At 44.3% G+C, this 19,595-nt stretch overlaps 1 protein-coding gene across 1 annotated transcript in view; it reads left to right on the plus strand.

The window, feature by feature from the left end:
• Positions 1–12,525, plus strand: part of LOC309809153 (uncharacterized protein) — a 123,497-nt gene extending 110,972 nt beyond the window's left edge. Inside the window, exon 4 of the transcript XR_014294819.1 lies at positions 12,391–12,525. The gene's annotated coding sequence lies outside the window, so the exon portion shown is untranslated. The remainder of the gene's footprint in view (positions 1–12,390) is intronic.
• Positions 12,526–19,595: the final 7,070 nt, after the last annotated feature.

Raw genomic sequence — 19,595 nt, forward strand, 5'->3', positions numbered from 1 at the left:
TCCACATTCTCCTCTTTATTTCCCCTGCCAATGCCTGGGTTCAAGTCTAATACCATCATAACTGATCTGCCTGCCTCTAACCTCTCCTCAATTTAACATGTCCTCCACATTTCTGGCACAGTAATTTTCCAAAAATGGAAGTCTTTTCATACCTCTCTCCTCCTTAAAACTCTACTGGTCCTTTTTTGAGTTATAAGGTCTCCATGATCTGATCCCTGTATACCTCTCTCCAGCCTTAATTCCTACTTTTGCTCCCTTTATATTTTATAACAGCTCTGACCTGGACCATCCTATACTTCACTTCTTCATACCTTTCTCCTTGATGATCCCTCTGCCTGGGATGTCTTGCCCGCCTTGTCTACCAGCTAAACTTGTTATTCACAACTTTGCTTGAACAAGGAAGCTTACCCTTAGAGAATCACCCATTCTTTCTTTTGTGCTACCCAATGCCTTGTACTGCTTTGGAACATATTTTTTTACATGTCAATCTTCTGTGCTAGATGGGGCTCTATGATGGTTAATTTTATGTGTGATCTTGACTGGGCTAAGGGATGCCCACATAACTTGTAAAATATCATTTTTTAGATGTGTCTGTAAGGGTATTTCCAGAAAAGATTAGCATTAGCATTTGAATCAGTAAAGTGGTAGAGATGATCACTATCACCAATGTGGCTGGACATCATCCAATCCATTGAAGGCCTGGATAGAACAAAAAAACAGAGAAAGGACAAATCTGCTTTTTGCTTGAGCTGGGGCATCAATCTTCTCCTGCCCTTGGACATTGGCACTTCTGCTTCTTGGGCCTTCAGACTCAGATTAGGACTTATTCCATTGGCTCCCCTAGTTCTCAAGCTTTTGTGGCAGGACTGAATTACACCACAGCTTTCCTGGTCCTCCAGCTTGCAGATGCCAGTTCATGGGACTTCTTGACTTCCGTAATCATGTGAGCCAATTCCTATTATAAACCTCCTCTTATCTCTCTCTCTCTATATATATATATCCTATTCATTGTATCTCCCTGGAGAACCCTGAATAATACAGGCTCCATGACATCAAGGGCGAAGTCTTGGTCATCTATGTGTAACCCATTCCTGTAAGTTTCCGGCCTCATCAGCCTGTGCCTACTCGAAAAAGTTGTGTAGTGTGTGTCATATCTTATACCCAAATGGTATTAGAACAGGTCTTCTCCTGTCCAGTTGCCAGAAATGGGCTTTCTTTCAAATGGGGCTTCTAGGTAAGTTTCCACTCTTATTCCCACTGTGGTTTTAGAGTGAAGAAGACCCATGCAGACACTAGCCTACAACTGCTACCAAAAATAACCATCCTTAGAAGTTAAAGGTCACACATAATCTCAGAGCCCCCATAAAATCTCTGCTGGGCCTCTACATGAAGAATCTCTCAGCATCTCCAAGCTAGTGAGGGGCCATTTAACCTAAGATGAACCAAGCTGTTGCCTGGCTATGACTTGTCTAGCTCCAGAAGTTTAACTGGGCAAATCAGATGTTCTTACTTGGGAATTTGAAGTCCAAAACACTGAAACAAGTTGCCAGTTGGTAGAAGGGGAAAAAGGTGAAAGGATGCTAAGTGGTAGTTCTGGGACCCTAGCCAGCCAAATCATGGATAAATTGCTGCAGCTTGAAGCCAGCAAAACTATGAGTGAGCAGGGGGAGGCCAGCTGGTGGAGATGGAGAAAGAAGCAAACACATGAGGGCACCAGCTTTGTTATTGGTGGGGCACCAGCAGAGGAAGCTTGAGATTTTCTGCTGCTAATGTCTCTAAAGACACTCTGAAGCTTTAGTTCCCATGAGAACTGGCTGTACCATGGCTCAGTATCAGATCCTGTGACATCCCTGTCCCTTCCCTTTTATTTATTCTTAGAGTAACCCCCTACCACCACCCGCCCCCAGTGAATTAGGTTGAATAGTTCTCTGTTCTTTCCACCTTGGAAAGGGACGTGATTAACACTTGTTGAATTACACCGTATGGATTTAAAAAAGAGCAAGAGCGTGTAAGTTGCTGTGGTGAAGCAAGGCTTCCTGGAAGAACTAGGACTTTCGTGGGAGAAGGGTAGAGGGAGAGATATCCCAGGCCTGAGACAGTGCACAGTAAATAATCCCAGGTCATACCAAGGAAAAGGCTAGTTAAAGAGCAGTAATTTGTAATTGTGTGGCGACGCTGAAGACGTGAGAGTCCTCGAGTGGTTTTCCAGGCTGCCAACAACCCTCACTTCAGTCTCCCCAAGTCATCATTTGGATTAGTCTGACCCCAAAAACTTGGGAAAGACAAAGAATGATTATTAAAGAAATCACACTACGCCATGGAAGATGGAAAGGTAAAATTTTGCTGTAATAATCCCTCAGACAGGATAAATGTTGTACTGGATTATTATGTTGTCTAAAGATAGTCTTTGTGAATGGTGAATGACACTTGTGATATTTTCAGCTATTTACTTTGCAGTGCTTCCATTTCCATTCTATTTGGAGTGATGGTTTCTCTTTTCCAATGCCGCCTCCTTTCCTTCATCTTGGCAGTGGGAAATAACTTGACAAGGTGCTTTCAGGAACTCTCTCAAGGTACAGCACTCAAAGTTCTCCAGAATTCAAAGTTCCTCTTTTCAATCGTGTTACTGTATGTGTGTGTGTATGTGTGTGTGTGTGTGTGTGTGTGTGTGTGAGTGTGTGTGAGAGAGAGAGAGAGAGAGAGAGAAAGAGAGAGAGAGAGAACTACAAAAAGAGAACAAGCAGCACTGGCCAGCTGCCATGGAGACAGACATCCGTGAAGAGGCATTTGTGTAGAAACAGCCCAAGGGTTGGGGAAATACTTCAGGATAAAGCAAAACCCTTGAACATGCTTGAGCTTTGTAGAACAAACCTAAATGTGGCTTATGTACCCTTCTAAACCTAAACTTTTCCAGCATTTTAAATTAATGTTTAATATTTCATTTACTTAAAAAATTTATTTATTTATTTTTGGCTTTGTTGGGTCTTCGTTGCTGCGCACTGGCTTCCTCTACTTGGCGGCGAGCGGGGGCTACTCTTCATTGTAGTGCATGGGCTTCTTATTGTGGTGGCTCCTTATTGCGGAGCACGGGCTCTAGGTATGCAGGCTTCAGTAGTTGTGGCACACGGGCTCAGTAGTTTGGCACGCGGGCTCAGTAGTTGTGGCGCATGGGCTTGGTTGCTCCACAGCATGTGGGATCTTCCCGGACCAGGGCTCGAACCTGTGTCCCCTGCATTGGCAGGCAGATTCTTAACCACTGTGCCATCAGGGAAGCCCAGCAACTTTTGAAGTCAGTATTTTTCCTGTGTCCAGGTGAGGAAGCTAAAGCCCAGAGGGCTGAGATAACTTGCTAAGGTTGCCCAGAAAATTAGTGGTAGAACCAGGCTTCCTGATTCCTAGCCTAGTGCTTCTTCCTCAGATGAATGGCTTTCCAGCTCTCTCTCTCTTTTTTTAAACCCCACATATCTCTTTCTTCAAATGAAACCATTTAAGACGTCCAACATGTGAAACAAGTATGGCTGGAACTGCCCTAGTTGAAAATGGGGTGAATGTGGGGATTTTGATAGCTCAGCTACCCCCTCCCCAAGGGCAGCTGGGCCCTGAACTTTGTCTGAGGAGGGACTCCCAAAACACTGCTCCCGGAGCACCCGATCTTGCCCAGAGCACAGACGAACTCCCTGTTTCATCAAAAAGGGACATTTCCCCCCCAGAAGGGATGCAAGTTCATCTTTATTTTATTTTATTTTTAAAAAAATCTATCTATCTATCTATCTCTCTATCTATCTGGCTGCTCCGGGTCTTGGTTGCCACATGTGGGATCTTTAGTTGTGGCATACGAACTCTTAGATGCGGCGTGTAGGATCTAGTTCCCTGACCAGGGATGGAACCCGGGCCCGCTGCATTGGGAGCGCGGAGTCTTAGCCACTGGACCACCAGGGAAGTCCCCAAGTTCATTTTTATCTAGGCCAGCCACGAGCACAATTTTATCTGGTGGTGACTTATTCTTTCTCTCCCTCTCCCTGCCACTTCTCTCGAGTCACATCTGCAGTGCTCTGTGTGTTTAATCTCTCACTTATCCCTTCTGTCCCGCTAGCTCCTTGAGCTGAGCTGCTTTCATCCTGGCAGGTGACCGCCATAAGCCTTTAAAGAGTGGTAAAATGAGATGGAGAAGTAATCAGAGGCCCCAGGGCTGCTTTAGGTGATGTTTGTTCAATTTCACCCACTCTCCCTCTGAGCTTAAGGTTTTCCATTCAGGCTCATGAGTGCCACGCCCGGGGCATTCCAGCTGAGCTGTCTGTAGCTGAGCCAGAGTTTTTAGATGGCTGGAAAAACAATGTGCTGAAGAAGCAAGACCTCCATGCTGTCATCCTGTTGGGACTCAACCCAGTAGCCTCAGCCAGGCCTCACACAGCTGGGTGCTGAGATGGTCTGCCCTGTGTGGTGAAAAATGAGAGGAGTGAGCAGCACCCACAGCCCTCTGTCTCCCTCCCTCCCTGAGTTGGGAATGACTGCAGGGTGAGCAAGCATCAGGGATGCAGGGTAGACTTGCCAAAGTGAGGGAGGTATGTATGAGCCATGGAGAATGACTCATGAGCTTTCCACCTGATACAGGAATGTCAGCCCTTCCAGGATATGCTTTAGGAGATGATCAACTCTAGAAAGCCCTCCCCAAGTGCCACACGCTGCAAACTCCACACTGTTCCTGTTTTCCAGATAGGGAAAAACAAGACTATAGAAGAGAAGCTGGATTCCAAAATGACACTTAGAGACACCTCCATGTTTCAGATGAGGATTCTGGTTTAAAATGGCTGTTGGCACTGGGGAGACTGTTCCAAGAGTGTGAGTCATCCTGAAACTGCACATTCTGTGACTGATGGCTATTCCCATGGCCCCTTTCCAGATGGCAGCTCTGCACCGTGATGAGTAACCATAGCTCACATTTCCATAGAAGTTTACAGTTCCAGAAGCTCTTTCCCATATATATCACTGAACAGGGTTCAGTGCAGGTAACAGAAACCACTTTAGTAGTTTAAGCAGAAAGGGCGTTAATATAGATAATCAGGTGCTTACAAGGTGCAGGCTTCGGGCTGGCCTTCCATGAATGTCTCCCAGAGCTGGATCCCAGAACTGGCCTACCCAGAGAGCATCTGCTTCTGCCACAATTAGGAAGCCAGTCCCAGAAATGTTGGCTCTAAGAATATAATTCATTGTAATTTGGAGATCAGAAATATTGGCTCCAGCTCCACTTGTGATCTGTGCTAGCAGGATGCATACCTCATGTCTTCTTAACTTTGTAAATTCAAGTCCTTTGCAAAGACATCGCTGCAAGGGAGTCTGGAAACTAGGTTTTAGCCTTGCAGGCTCTGTGGTATGGGAAGGCACACTAGAAAATTGGATAGACACATCTATTCTGTATCTGCCATCCCATACTATTTCTCACTTAGTATTCGCAGGAAATCTGAAAGTGACAGGAGAAGTGATAGTCTCATTTAGCACATGAGGAAAAGGGCTGTGATGGCAGGGCTAGAGAGAGAATAACGGGGAGCTGCGAGGCTCAGGGACTGTTGCTCTGAGCAAGCGAAGTTTGTGTTGAGGTCTAGAGAATGCTAGGGCTTCAATTAGATGAAGGGCTGAGCAGGAACGGTATTCTAGGCAGGAATAGCATGCATAAAATTTCTCAGGCTAGAGGGAGCGCAATCCACCTGCAGCACTGAAGGTGGGGCAGCGTGCCTGTGGGGCGGGGAGAGAAGGATGTGGGATGAGGCTAGAGAGGCACCAGGGACAGACAGGCAAGCCCTGTGTGCTCCATTGAGGAACTTTGCCTTTGTCCCAAGAGCAGTGGGGAGCCATTCAAGCGTTTTATGGAGGGGGATGATGTAAGCGTGTGTGGGACGTGATCACGTTTAATTTTGAAAAGGTGACAGGCTGCGGTGTGTGTCCTAATACCATGCCCGTATTCACTTAATCACTGTCTGCAATTTGCCACCGAACTCTCACCCTTCTGTAGTACTAAAGGGGTTTATTTTTGTGTCCTCCTCATTCTTTCATTCTAAGCAACAGGAGAAAAACAACAGCAAGAAGAGGTCTACAAATCTGGGAGGGTATTTCTAGGGGTTTTACATCTGTATAAATAAAAGCCTCTGGGGAAAACCATTAATTTCCTTTGTAGCTGTTTTAGGATGCTGGGGTGGGGGGATTCGGAGTGAGCTGCGGATTGTTCTGTGGGTGGAGCTCAACGAGGTGTGGAAGTGAATCAGCAGGCGAGGTCTCTGATGGTGCCTCTGGTCCTCTAGAAATTGGCAGTGCTGGGCTACCTCGGCCCCCCTCAGGGATAGGTTGGAGGAGGGTGGGTCTCCTCTCACTGACCAGCATGTCAGGGTCTTGGCAGCCCATGGTCAAGTCCTGTTTCAAAGAGATCAAAGATCAGAAACTTAAAAAAACAGACATGACTGTACACCAAAACGACCACATCTCTTAAAAGAACTGGCCTCTGAGAGTCCCAGGACTCAACTTCCTCCAGAAACCTTTCTTCCAGAGGAACCCAGCTCTGTTAGCACCTTCCTCCGAGGAGGATTTGGCGTCCAGTAGGCAGTCACACCTCCATGGAGACTGTGAGTCTCCTAACCAGATGTGAGTTTCTTGAAGGAAGGGATTACACTTTGCATAAGTCTTTGTATTCCTTACAACATTCGTTGGGGTTGGTTTATGGTCTGAGTGGGAAATATTCACAAATCCCGAGATTCTTGACTTTCTTCTTTGGGTCATGGTGGCCGTGGGGTGGGGTGTTTCTAGACCCCAGGCTAGGAACCTTTGCTTAGACTAAACCTTCCACAGGACTTCTCGGAAGTGAACCTCTTTCTGATTCTCCCAAGCCTATGTACTGGGGGACTGTCCACACCGGCCCTGAGACCAGTGACCAGGGGCAAGAAGTGTGCTTTGTGAGGTTCCCCTGGGACAGCGAGTGGAAGCAGCTGCGGTCCTCTTGGGCACGGCCTCCGCCTTCCTGCAGAGGTGTACAGAGCCAGAGCTGGTCTGCAGATGCATTGTGAAACAGAGTTATTAACAAGCATTTAACTGTGTGGGTCAAAGACATCAATGCTCATTTCTTGCTCTGCTTTTCTTTTATGGGTTTCCCAGAAAAACTGCTAAGGTAGGGAGCCCTGTGCGGCTCACGCACTGAAGTGGCTCACATGCTGGCTGCCTTTCAGAGCCACTGCTGCCCAACTGGGGAAAGCACTTAATTGTGGCATTTTGGTGTCTCTTTGTATGAGCAACCAGAATGTGTTGGGTTTGGTGCTCTGAAGCTCACTTCTTTGCTCAGTTGGACCCCCCCTCCCCCGACCCTGGTCATCCCTGCTTCTCCATCTCTCCATCCTCTGCTACCCAATTCGAATAGAAACTCAAAAGAATCATTTCTATTTATATTTAGGGAATCCTTAAAGAAATAGACGTCAAGAAGCCAGAGCATTACCCATTTTTTCCGTTAAAAATGATAACAATGAAGTGATAAATGATTCATGAAGTAAAGCATTATGGGCAGGGCTTTCCTGGTGGCACAGTGATTGAGAGTCTGCCTGCCGATGCAGGGGACACAGGTTCGTGCCCCGGTCTGGGAGGATCCCACATGCCACAGAGCGGCTGGGCCCGTGAGCCATGGCTGCTGAGCCTGCGCGTCCGGAGCCTGTGCTCCGCAACAGGAGAGGCCACAACAGTGAGAGGCCCGCGTACCACAAAAAAAACAAAAAAACAAAAAACCAAAAAAACACATTATGGGCAGATAGTGTAGTCAGATTCCTAGAGACAGAAAGTGAATTGATGGATACCAGAGCTGGGTGGGAGGGGAGAACGGAGAGTTATTGTTTATGGAGTAGAGATTCACTTTGGGGAGAAGAAGTTCTGGAGATGGGTGGTGAGGGTGGTCGTACAACACTGGGAATGCACATAATGCCACTGAACTGTACGCTTACATGGTTCTAAATGGTTAGAACGGGAAGTTTTATGTAACGTATATTTTGCCACAATAAAAGAAACTGCTACAGACAGAATTATCTCAACGAAGAGACACTAAATGTGTTGAGTTTTAGCTTGGGAGCTGTGTGTGTGTGTATTTATATTAAAAGTAACCGGTTTCCCGAAAACATATAACCTGCTCCCCGCCAAGAGGCTCTTTTCCTGTGCTTTTGTGCATCCTGATGTTGTCTCCACAGTGTGTTGGTCAGGAAGTGGGTGACTCATGGGGCATTTATGACAGATCCCTGAGTCGTGCGCGCGCGCGCACACACACACACGCACACACACACACACGAGTCACCTCCCCCACAGGCTTCTAAGACAGGCAGGGATTTGGATGCTGCCAGAGAAATGTGCCTGGGGCAGGCAGGCACGTTCCTGGGCGGCCTTTCCTGTGGCTTAGTAATAAAGGGAAGCTGTGGCCACAGCTCCCAACCCCAGGCCCAGCATTACTTCTCTCTGGCTCTCTCTTTAAGTTCAACCTGGATGGTGGCAGCAGTGAGAGTAGTTGGTACTGGAAGTGCCTGGTGCCTGCTGGCCGCCGTGGGCTGCGCCTGTTTCAGGGGCCTCTTCACACAGTGATGGGAGCGATGCTGGGTGTAGGCACACGAGACGGCCGGTGCGTCGTGGGTGCCATGGTCCGGTTAATCACAGGGCTGGTCTGACATCTTCCTGGTGGTTGTGAATTCGTTTGGGAGCGACTCAGTTACGTAAAGACGTGGAGGGCTGAGCTGGACGTTAGGAGACCCGGGCTTGGACTCAGCGCTGCCACGAGCTCCTTTGGTGACTATGGTAAATCACTTAAACCTTCCGGCCTCGGTTTCCTTCTAGATCAGGACTGGCCAGCACACAGCTCACGTGCCGCCTACCCCTCCCGCGTCCACAGCAGACACCACTCACTACTCACAGCGCTCTCCCCGAGCCCAGACGCCCGCTCAGAGCCCTTCCCACACAGCCCTCTTGTACCTCTTTCGGGGAATCGGAATTAGCAGTTCAGGTGACACCTATTTGCCTCCTAAGGTTGGTTCTCAGTTCTCACTTAGAATCACTGAAGAGTGTTTACAAAATACACATGTTTGAACCCTACCCATATGGGTTCTGATTTAATTGGACTGGGATGAGCCCCAGGCATTGATATATTTTAAAAGCTCTCCAGGTGATTCTATTGTGTAGCTAGGATTGAGAGCCACTGGTTAGATGGTCACTAAGAGCTCATATCCAGTCACTCTATGAATGAGTGTTGGCAATAAGGTGGCAGACGTGACTGGGCCAGTTGGGCTACACTCTGGTGGCCAGAACGTGAGGTCGAGAACCAGGAGACCTGGCTCTTGTTTATAGTGTTCACTTGTAATTCACTGTATCTTGACTGAGTTATTTATTCTTTTAGAGCTTTAGATTCCACATGTATAAACTGGGAATAATAATCTCTTGAGCTTCCTATTTCACCATATTTTAGGAGGATGAAATGGTAAAAGATAAATGAGAACAGTGCTACATTGTGTTACATAAATTACTCCATTTTAATAACCCAAGTGCCCCTAAATACTTTTTTAAATGTTTGAAATAAAACTTGAATCTATCCCTTAAGAGGATTTGGTGAAGATCAAGTGAGATAAAATACACAACAGCACCCAGCACGCTGCCTGGCAGGTGTGCAATAAAGACTTGTTTAAAAATTTTCGCGGGCCTCCCTGGTGGTGCAGTGGTTGAGAGTCCGCCTGCCGATGCAGGGGACAAGGGTTCGTGCCCCGGTCAGGGAAGACCCCATATGCCGCGGAGCGGCTGGGCCCGTGAGCCACGGCCGCTGAGCCTGTGCGTCTGGAGCCTGTGCTCCGCAATGGGAGAGGCCACAACAGTGAGAGGCCTGCGTACCGGAAAAAAAAAAAAAAAAAAAAAAAAATTTTCGTGGCGATTACTGCAACAATAAATCACACATGGAGTTTTATGTGCCTTAAAGGAAGGATAAGCTCATTTCTGTGGTTGCTTTGTTAGATATGGTTCTTTATTTGATTTTTCTAAGGTAAAAAAATTATGAATGTTAATGCCTGAAATAGCCTCCTTATAAAATATGCAAATGATAGAGAAGTAAAAAAAGCAGAATATGAAAGTCTTCCTTATCTTCCCACCCCACTACTCCCACTCCAGAAATAATCACCAGTGGTGATTGAAGTGTATTTGTCTAGGTAGGCCTCTTTCTTTGCATTTACATCACACACACACATTAAAGATTTTTTTTTTCTCATAGAAATGGGATCTATATAGTATTCTACAGTTTACTTAACAATGTGTTTTAGGGGTCATTCCATGACTTCTGGCAAGTTATTTTAACTCTTCATGCCTAGTTTCCTCGTCTGTAAAAGGGGGTAATAATAAGGCCATTATAAGGTTTGAATTAGTTAATATTTGTAAAGTGCTGAAAATAGCGTCCAGCACTTTTCTATGGTTAAGCTCACAGTCAATCTTATAGAAATAAAGATTTCCCTAAAAGTTTATTACGTAACATTCTCAAAATAAAAAATTATTTATCTTCATTTGTGCTGAACTTAGGGCTAATGGTAAAAAATACCGCCACCCTCCCGGCCCCGCAACCCCCGGCAAATTAAGACGCTGTTTTGAAAGTAGGTACCCTCCCTTACCAACCTTTCGTACTTCATACAATGAATGATGGGCACTGGGACCCAACCGTGGGGACTTCAGTGATTTTATCCTAATGGATATCCGGATCTCAGCCTTTTCATTCCACTTCTGCACCTCAGTTTCTATACTGGAAAGCTAGGTACAGTATTATCTACCAGGCAAGAGGTGACCAGAAGAAATGGACTCGAAGTGGTTACAGATCATGGTAGTTCATGACATTCCAAAGTGTTTGCCAGCATGGCTGAGTCATGGGTCATGACCTTGCCTTTGATTTCTCTTTGGGTTTTGTTAGGGAACGTAGTAGAGAGGAGAAGGTATTGGCATTTTGCCCCAGGAGGAATTTTGATCAAGGATAAACATATTCCAAGATGCTGTGAAGTTGAAGTCACATGATTGCTAAGTGATTTCTTGGCATCAAAAATCAGTCTCTTTCATGTCAGTCCTAAAAAAAAAAAATAAACACTTTTACCTTCTTCAGTACCGGGAATAGCCAGGTTGGTTTCAGCTATTATAGCAAAAGCTTTTAAAATAATTACTTGTAGAATACGATAATATTAATGATTAGCTTTGTGTTAAAATTGAAGTATTTAAATACTAGGAATAATAAACCTTGGAAGTGTCATTATGTAGTAAGTTTGCCCTTTACAAGTATCATCTTTCAAAGATTTTGCTCATAGTAAATTGTTCAGGAAAAATTAAATCCCTCACTAAGTAACCCTTTTTCTACAATTTAGGTGACTTCTTAAAATGATCTTTGATTTTCATGCATTAGAGTCAGACCCTTCAAAACAACAGATTTTTTTTTTTTTTTTTTTTGCGGTACGCGGGCCTCTCACTGTTGTGGCCTCTCCCGTTGCAGATCACAGGCTCCGGACGCGCAGGCTCAGCGGCCATGGCTCACGGGCCCAGCCGCTCTGCGGCATATGGGATCTTCCCGGACTGGTGCACGATCCCGTGACCCTTGCATTGGCAGGCGGAGTCTCAACCACTGAGCCACCAGGGAAGCCCCAAAACAACAGATTTTTAAAGAAATAATTACACTCTCATTTATGGAGTACTTTCTGTGTGCTGGGCACTTGCATGCACAATCTTATTAACTCTGCAAACAGCCCTATGGAGTGATAGTGATTATTATCAATCCATTTTAGGGATGGAAAAACTGAGGCTTAGAGAGGTTAGGTAATTGATCAGATGAACGCAGCATGTAAATAGCACGTGCACTGCATTCATTGTCAGGTCTCTAGCTTCCTTTCATCTGGAGCAGTTCCTCAGCATTCCCCCCCCACCCCCGTTCTTTATGTCATTGACATTTTTGAAGTGTCCAAGTAAGTTGTTTTGCAGAATATCTCTCAATTTGGATTCAGTTGGCTGTTTTCTAATGGTTAAATTTACAAGATCCAGTTTATAGAGTCAAGTGACTCGGCTGGCATTTTTTAATATTATATTTATGTATTACCTATATTTACATGCAAGTATAAATATAGAAATATATATATTATAAAAGTCATATAATTACAGATTGGAGAATTTAAATGGGTTTAGACAATACACGATAACAAATGAAGTTCTCCTGGCCCAGTCCGTTTCCCTAAGGTGATACTGTTGACAAGTTTCTGTTTCTATCCTGAAAAACATTTCTGTGTACACTGCCAGATCCATGTCCATGCTTACATGTGCCCTTTTATTTACACAAAAGGAGTCATGCAGTCAGACTCAGATCCTTGAACCACCTTTGTGTTTCAGTGAAGGACAATTCCCGGTGTGAAATGAATCTCTCGGTTGTTCCCTGGTTTGAAGAAACTCTCCGTGCGGCTGCTTTCCATCAGCCGTGTGAGAAGCTGTGAAGGGCTTGCCCTGAGACAGCAGCAGTTTGATGATCCAGACGGACCAAGATCAGTAGACATAGTAGCTGTCCGGCGTCGGCCCGCCGAATCAAGTTGTTCCCCTATGGGGCTGAGTGGGAAAAAGTGGTGGTTGATTAACTCAGGAAAGCTTCTAACAAGGCTGAACTCAAGGGTATGAAGGCCTCTGCTAAAGAGGTTGGTTAGTATGCCTTCTTTTTCTTTGTTTTTTTCCAAGGATTCAGGTATGCTCCCTGGAAGGGTGTCTGTACGTATGTACGTACGTATGTATTTTCCAGTTTTATGGAGATGTAATTGACATATAGCACTGTACATGTCTAAGGTGTACAGCAGAATGATTTGATTTACACACATCATGAAGTGATCATCATAATAAGTTTAGTGAACATCCATCATGTCATATAGATAGAAAATTTAAAAAATAGAAAAAAATTTTTTCCTTGTGGTGAGAACTCTTAGGATTTCTTCCCTTAACAACTTTCATATATAACACACAGTGATAATTATATTTATCATGTTGTACATGACATCCCTAATACTTATTTATCTTATGACTAGAAGCTTGTACCTTTGATCACCTTCATCCAGTTCTCCCTCCCCCCATTCTCTGCTTCTGGTAACCACAAATCTGATCTCTTTTTCTATGAGTTTATTTGTTTGCTTTGATGTATAACTGACCTATGTTAGTTCCTGGTGCACAGCATAGTGATTTGATATTTCTATACATTACAAAATGATCACCACAGTAAATCTAGTTGCTCTCTGTCACCAGTATGGCTTCTTTTTTTGTTTGTTTAACTCAGGCTCTTTTTAAAAACATAATGTGGTACAATTCATGTAACATACACTTTACCATTAATAATATTTATTATATTCACAGTGTGGTGCAACCATCCATACTATCTAGTTCAAAAGTATTTTCATCACCCCAAAGAAAACCTTGTATGCATTAACATTCACCCCTTATTTTCCTCTCTCCCTCATCCCTGATAATCATGAATCTGCTTTCTGTCTCTATGGATGTGCCTATTTTGGACTTTTCATGTGGATGGAATCATACAACAGATGGCCTTTTGTGTGGCTTCTTTCACTTAGCATGATGTTTCCAAGCTTCATCCATGTTGTTGCATGTATCAGTACTTCATTCCTTTTTGTGACTGAATAACCTTCATTGTATGGACGACCATATTTAAAAAATCCATTTATCAGTTGATGGCCCATTTTTATTCATTTAATTTTATTTATTTATTTAAAAAATTTTAAAAATTTATTTTATCGAAGTGTAGTTGATTTACAGTGTTGTGTTAGTTTCTGCTGTACAGCAAAGTGAATCAGTTATACATGTTTTTTTCCATTATCATTTATTACAGGATATTGAATATAGTTCCATGTGCTATACAGTAGGATCTTGTTGTTTATCCATTCTGTATATATAACAGTTTGCATCTGCTAAGCCCAAACTCCCAGTCCATCCCTCCCCACCACACCTCTGCCTTGGGAACCACAAGTCTGTTCTCTGTATCTGTGGGTCTGTTTTTGTTTTGTGGCAGTTCATTTATGCCATATTTTAGATTCCACATTTAAGTGATATAATATATTCATCTTTGTCTGACTTACTTCACTTAGTATGATAATCTCTAGGTCTATCCACCTCATTGCAAATAGCTCAAGTTCATTTCTTTTTATGGCTGAGTAATATTCCATTGTATATATGTACCACATCTTCTTTATCCATTCATCTGTCGATGGACACTTAGGTTGATTCCAAGTCTTGGCTGTTGTAAATACTGCTGCTGTGAGTGTAGGGGTGCATGAATCTTTTTGAATTATAGTTTTGTCCTGATATATTGATGGCCTGTATTTAAATACCACTGCAAACCTTGGACTGAAGAGGCCCTTTTTGCATGGGACTTTTAAAAATTGTAAAAACCATAAACTATGTCAGTGATCTTCTTAGGTCAGGAGTTTAATATGCCAAATAAATTGTTTTAAAATAATCAGGTGGGACTTCCCTGGTGACGCAGTGGTTGGGAATCCGCCTGCCAATGCAGGGGACACAGGTTTGAGCCTTGATCTGGGAAGATCCCACATGCCGCAGAGCAACTAAGCCCGTGCACGACAACTACTGAGCCTACACTCTAGAGCCCTTGAGCTGCAGCTGCTGAGCCTGCATGCTGCAACTACTGAAGCCCTCGCACCTAGAGCCCATGCTCTGCAACAAGAGAAGCCACCACAATCAGAAGCCCATGCCCCACAAAAAAGAGTAGCCCCCGCTCGCCGCAACTAGAGAAAGCCCATGTGCAGCGACGAAGACACAACTCAGCCAAAATAAATAAATAAATAAAAATTAAAAAATAAAAGAAATAATGTTGGCATGGCAACATTAATTTTTAAAAAAATCAAGTTCCTACCAACTAACAGCTGATAGTTTCTGAAAGGTAAAAGCTAGAAGGACTTCTTGACTGGAAATAGAGCCTCTAAGCTTTGTGATACAGTATTTGCCTTTTTCCCCCACCAACCGTTTTATTGCAGTCCCCCTTGGATGACAGGCCCCAGGACCTCTAAGCTACTCAAATAATTGCCCCAGTCATGAGTCAGATGGAACAGAACAGTCGTTCCTCCCAGGGTGGTTTAAGGATGGGGCAGCCACAAGCACCACAGTTGATGCCAGCTTGCTAGTCACCATCAACAACTGCTTCCCTTGCTTCTTGTCTACTCAACACATGAAAACTCCCAGGAAATGTCCTCCCCTTTCAACAAAAGATTTCAGTATTTCTACTGTCAATAATGTATTGCCTGCTGTTTGCTCCAACCAGAATCTATACTGTGATTGTGTGTGTGTGTGTGTGTGTGTGTGTGTGTGTGTATATGTGTGTGTGTCTAGTATCACCTAGACAGGGATTAGCAAGAAACTCCTTAGGAATTCATTTGATGGTGAATGATGGAAAATCCCAGGATTTAAAAGAACGAGAAAAAAAAATGCCCGACTTGCTTTCCAGACAGTTGCAAAATCTCCACCTTCCCTATTAAAATCTTGAGACCCACAGAGGGTGGGGAGAGAAGGAAGCACAGGCCCTGAGAGCAGGAAGAAAACATCTAGTTGCTGACCCCTTGGTGGCACCGAGCATTGTTTTAAGAGGTGAGATCTGATGAGGAATAGCTGATTTCCCCTCTCCCCTTTCCAGCTTCTCTTAGTCTTTTTCATACTGAACGTTTTAAAGACTTTAATGAGAAAGGGCATCCTGCAGGGAGCAAACCAACATCCTGAAGGAAGGCTCCAAGGCCTGCCTTCCATATTTCCCATGGTGTAAATCCTGTCGCTCCACAGAGATTGTTTCTCCTCCCCCAGCCAACTGAGGCCTCCTCACATACTCCCATTTTTCTCTCTTTTTCATCTATCCTCTCCTTCTTTTCTTTTTGACAGTCACATCCCTCCCTGGTTATAGTGTTGCACCAGAAGGTCGGGCTTGCTTTCTTCACAGACCATGGCTGTCCATGACTAACTGAAACATCAAGCCCCACATCAGCTGTCCTTCCAAGGCCTCTATGCCATGGTCAGCTAGTGTATCAGGAGGGAAATATTTTCTTGATCACATAACTTCAGCTTTGAAGGTATTGGTACGATAAAAACAAACAGAACAGGCTTTCCTACAGCATGTTTTTGAGATCCACTTGGGAATTTGGGTGGGGTTGGAAGAAACCAAGTGTCTGGCCTATCCCAGGGGATATTAGTCACCCAAATTATGTTTTAGGATTTTAAAAATATTAGACGAGTTTGTACATGGTAGTAACTGTCAGACTGGCCACTCCTTGTTGAAGCTTGAGGTTTTGGAATTCTGATCTGTCTTCTCAAAGAATGTGTTTTTCAAAAGTAGAAAGGCCAATGGAGAAGGATCCTGGGTGCTTTCGGAAGGTCATTGCCTTACCAAGGTATATTAACAGTTAAAAAAAAAAAGGAAGGGGGCACGAAAAAGGTAGGCATGGTTGAAACAGGTACAAACCCCAAATGTGCTCTCTGCACTAAACATGTGCCATCTGCAGTGGGACTGCTGAGTGCTGCCCTGGTCCCTGCACAGCAGGAGAGACTGAGGACAACTGCAGAGAAAGGCAGACACTGAGACCAAAGGGGCTTTGGGATGTACAAAACCTTGGGTTCTTGAAAGATTGGGCCTCTTCATGGAACAGCTCAAAGCCCTCATTAGAGGGCTATAGAGCAAGTCAGAGATAACCCAAGGGCCCAGGAAGGGTTGACAGACACTTATTCACCAAATTCCAGACTCAAACAAGGAAGTCCTGATGGGACTAGCTTTAGCCAGTTAAAAAAAAGTTTCTGCGTAAGAGACTCCTAGAATGTAAAGGAATTATCCCAAATAATTTTCACGTTGCAAATGGAAGACATCCAAGCCAGGGGTGATAATTTCTATCCTCTAAAGATGAAAGTATAAGGAAAAGTGGCTGTTATTTAAAAACCAAAAAAAAGCTTACATCCTCTGAAGTTAGCACTGAGAGGTGATTTGGGTATTGACCCCTCCCCTGCAGCTGACCTTTACATTCCTCTAGAGATGTCCAGTATGGAAGCCACTGGCTACACGTGGTTCTTGAGCACTTGAAATTTATATTCGTCAATTATTCCCAATTATTCCTCAAGGAATTTAAAAAATAATAGATAGTTCAAATTGAGATAATTATAATATGTACACTGGAATTCAAAGATTTAACAAAAAATGTAAAATATCTCATCAATAATTTTTTCATATGGGTATATTAAGGTGATAATATTTTAGATGTATTGGACTAAACGAAATATATTAAGATTAACTTCACCCTTTTTTTTTTGCGGTACGCGGGCCTCTCACTGTTGTGGCCTCTCCTGTTGTGGAGCACAGGCTCCGGACACGCAGGCTCAGCGGCCATGGCTCACGGGCCCAGCCGCTCCGCGGCATGTGGGATCCTCCTGGACCAGGGCACGAACCCGTGTCCCCTGCATCGGCAGGCGGACTCTCAACCACTGCGCCACCAGGGAAGCCCCTTAATTTCACCCTTTACTTATTTAAATGTGGCTATTAGAAAATGTGTAAACATTATGTATGTGGCTTACATTTGTGTCTCACATTCTAATTGTTGGAGAGCATTGCTTTAGAGTCCTTTGCTAGTAATCATGGCCATGATCATGCTTAATGGGGATGCTTCTCCTTTGTTCACACTGGCCCGAGCACGTATAGCACTGACCCGTGGCATGGCTGTAATGTCCAGAAGTCAATGTACTGAAGGTCAGGGGCACACCACCAGAGCAGAAACACAGAGAATCTTATTGATGAAACAAGGTTTTTAAACCTGGCTTTCTGAAACTGCTTTAATTGAGACCCGACCTGAGGGCTTCTGATAATAGTAGGTATCTAATAGTATTGGGTTCATTTGTTTAAGGCACTTAGAACAGTTCTCATAGGAAATTCTTGAAAACATTCGTTATTATTCACCCTTTTCTTGTGTGCAAATGAACCTCTTTAAATAAACGGGTTTCCCTGACACTAATAACATTCCTTTGTTTTTCTCCCAATTTTTTAGTGTGGGGAATGGTGGCCCCTATTTGCCTATCTACCAGCTACTAGGGGATGCCATTAATTGGGTGGGTCCAACTGGGACTTGAGCCAGTGATGGAATATAGACCCTCTTTCTAGTTAGTAGGGTTTGGACATGGTCTGAGTTTCTCCATGCCACTCTCTTGGTGTCTGGGGTGGATTTTATTTCTGGGGCATTTACTTAAGTGCTAGATGTCGTTTCCCTGCCTTCCTTCCCTAGTGTCATACCTGGGCTCCTTGTCCTTTTTTGTTTGGGACATCTTAGTCATGGCGTCTGTCATGCTTTGCACCTGCCTTTAGCTGAAAGTGCCCCCCCACCCTGCCATATAGCCCCTGCTCATTGAATGTGGTCACAGTTAATGATGATTACTTACAAATGATAAAAAAAATTTGGTTTTGAGCTTGCTACTAGTAACCAGGTAATGTGGATCTCAAGTTGTTCAGCTACTGTTAAGATCATCTAGATCAGTGGCTCTGAACAAGGGGAAAACTTCAAAATTGCTTGGGAACATTTTCAAAGGACATATTCTTGGGGCCCATTCTCAGAAATTCTGATTTAGTGAGTTTGAGGTGTGGCCTTGGCATTTGTGCTTCTAAAAGGCTCCCTAAGTGATTCAGGTGAATACACTTGATTGAGACCACCAGCTAGACAATAATAGGAACAGGCATTTTCCTACTATCAGTTTGGGTGTTAAGCAATTAATTTATTCGATGTCAAGATTAGATGGCTAATGTTTTAGTTCAAATTTTACAGGTATCCATTTGTAGACACACACACACACGTGTGTGTGTGTGTGTGTGTGTGTGTGTGTATGCTTTTTGCATTGAACATTCTCAGCATAATTGCCTGGCACTTACAAGCTCTGACTAAATGATTGCTGGATTGATGACTCTGCATATTGAATACATATTTGTAGAGAAAATATCTTTAAAATGTATTTCATGAAAAATTTTTTGAGATATCTTTAAAATATCTTTTAAAATGTGTTGAAGTTTTCCATCACAATTCATGTGCTTTAAATAAATGAGAAATGCGCTCCAAAAGAGCCTGGCAGGCGGCCTTGTGGCGAAGGCCGGCTTCAGAGTTGTCTCTGCACAGAAGACTTGGAAGGAGTAACTCGTTTGTTTTCGAACATACAGGAGGGGTGCAGCCGCAGGAGTGGCCTTTGTAGACACCCAGCTCCACTCTGCGGCAGTTCCATTTCCTTTCTAAAGGAGGCAGCACAATAGAGGAAGATTATCTGCTGTTTGCATCCCCATGGGCAGTGCTGAAGGTGCTGGAAATTCAAGACTGAAAGTCAACCCCCCGGGTGGCCAGTGGGAGCCTGGTCTGTGGCTTGCTGTTAGCTCCAGGAATGATGTTCACAGGTCAGCTGACCCTGTGGGGCTGCCCTGGGCAGGGCCGCACCTGTGACTGCAAATACAGCTGTTGGCCTCTTCACCGACTCACCTCCCCTGACCTGGGGACCTCCAACCCCGATGTTCCTTGGTGGCTAGGTCTGCTGTT

The sequence above is a fragment of the Mesoplodon mirus genome (assembly GCF_964341445.2).
Source record: "Mesoplodon mirus genome assembly, chromosome: 8".
Taxonomy (NCBI): domain Eukaryota; kingdom Metazoa; phylum Chordata; class Mammalia; order Artiodactyla; family Ziphiidae; genus Mesoplodon; species Mesoplodon mirus.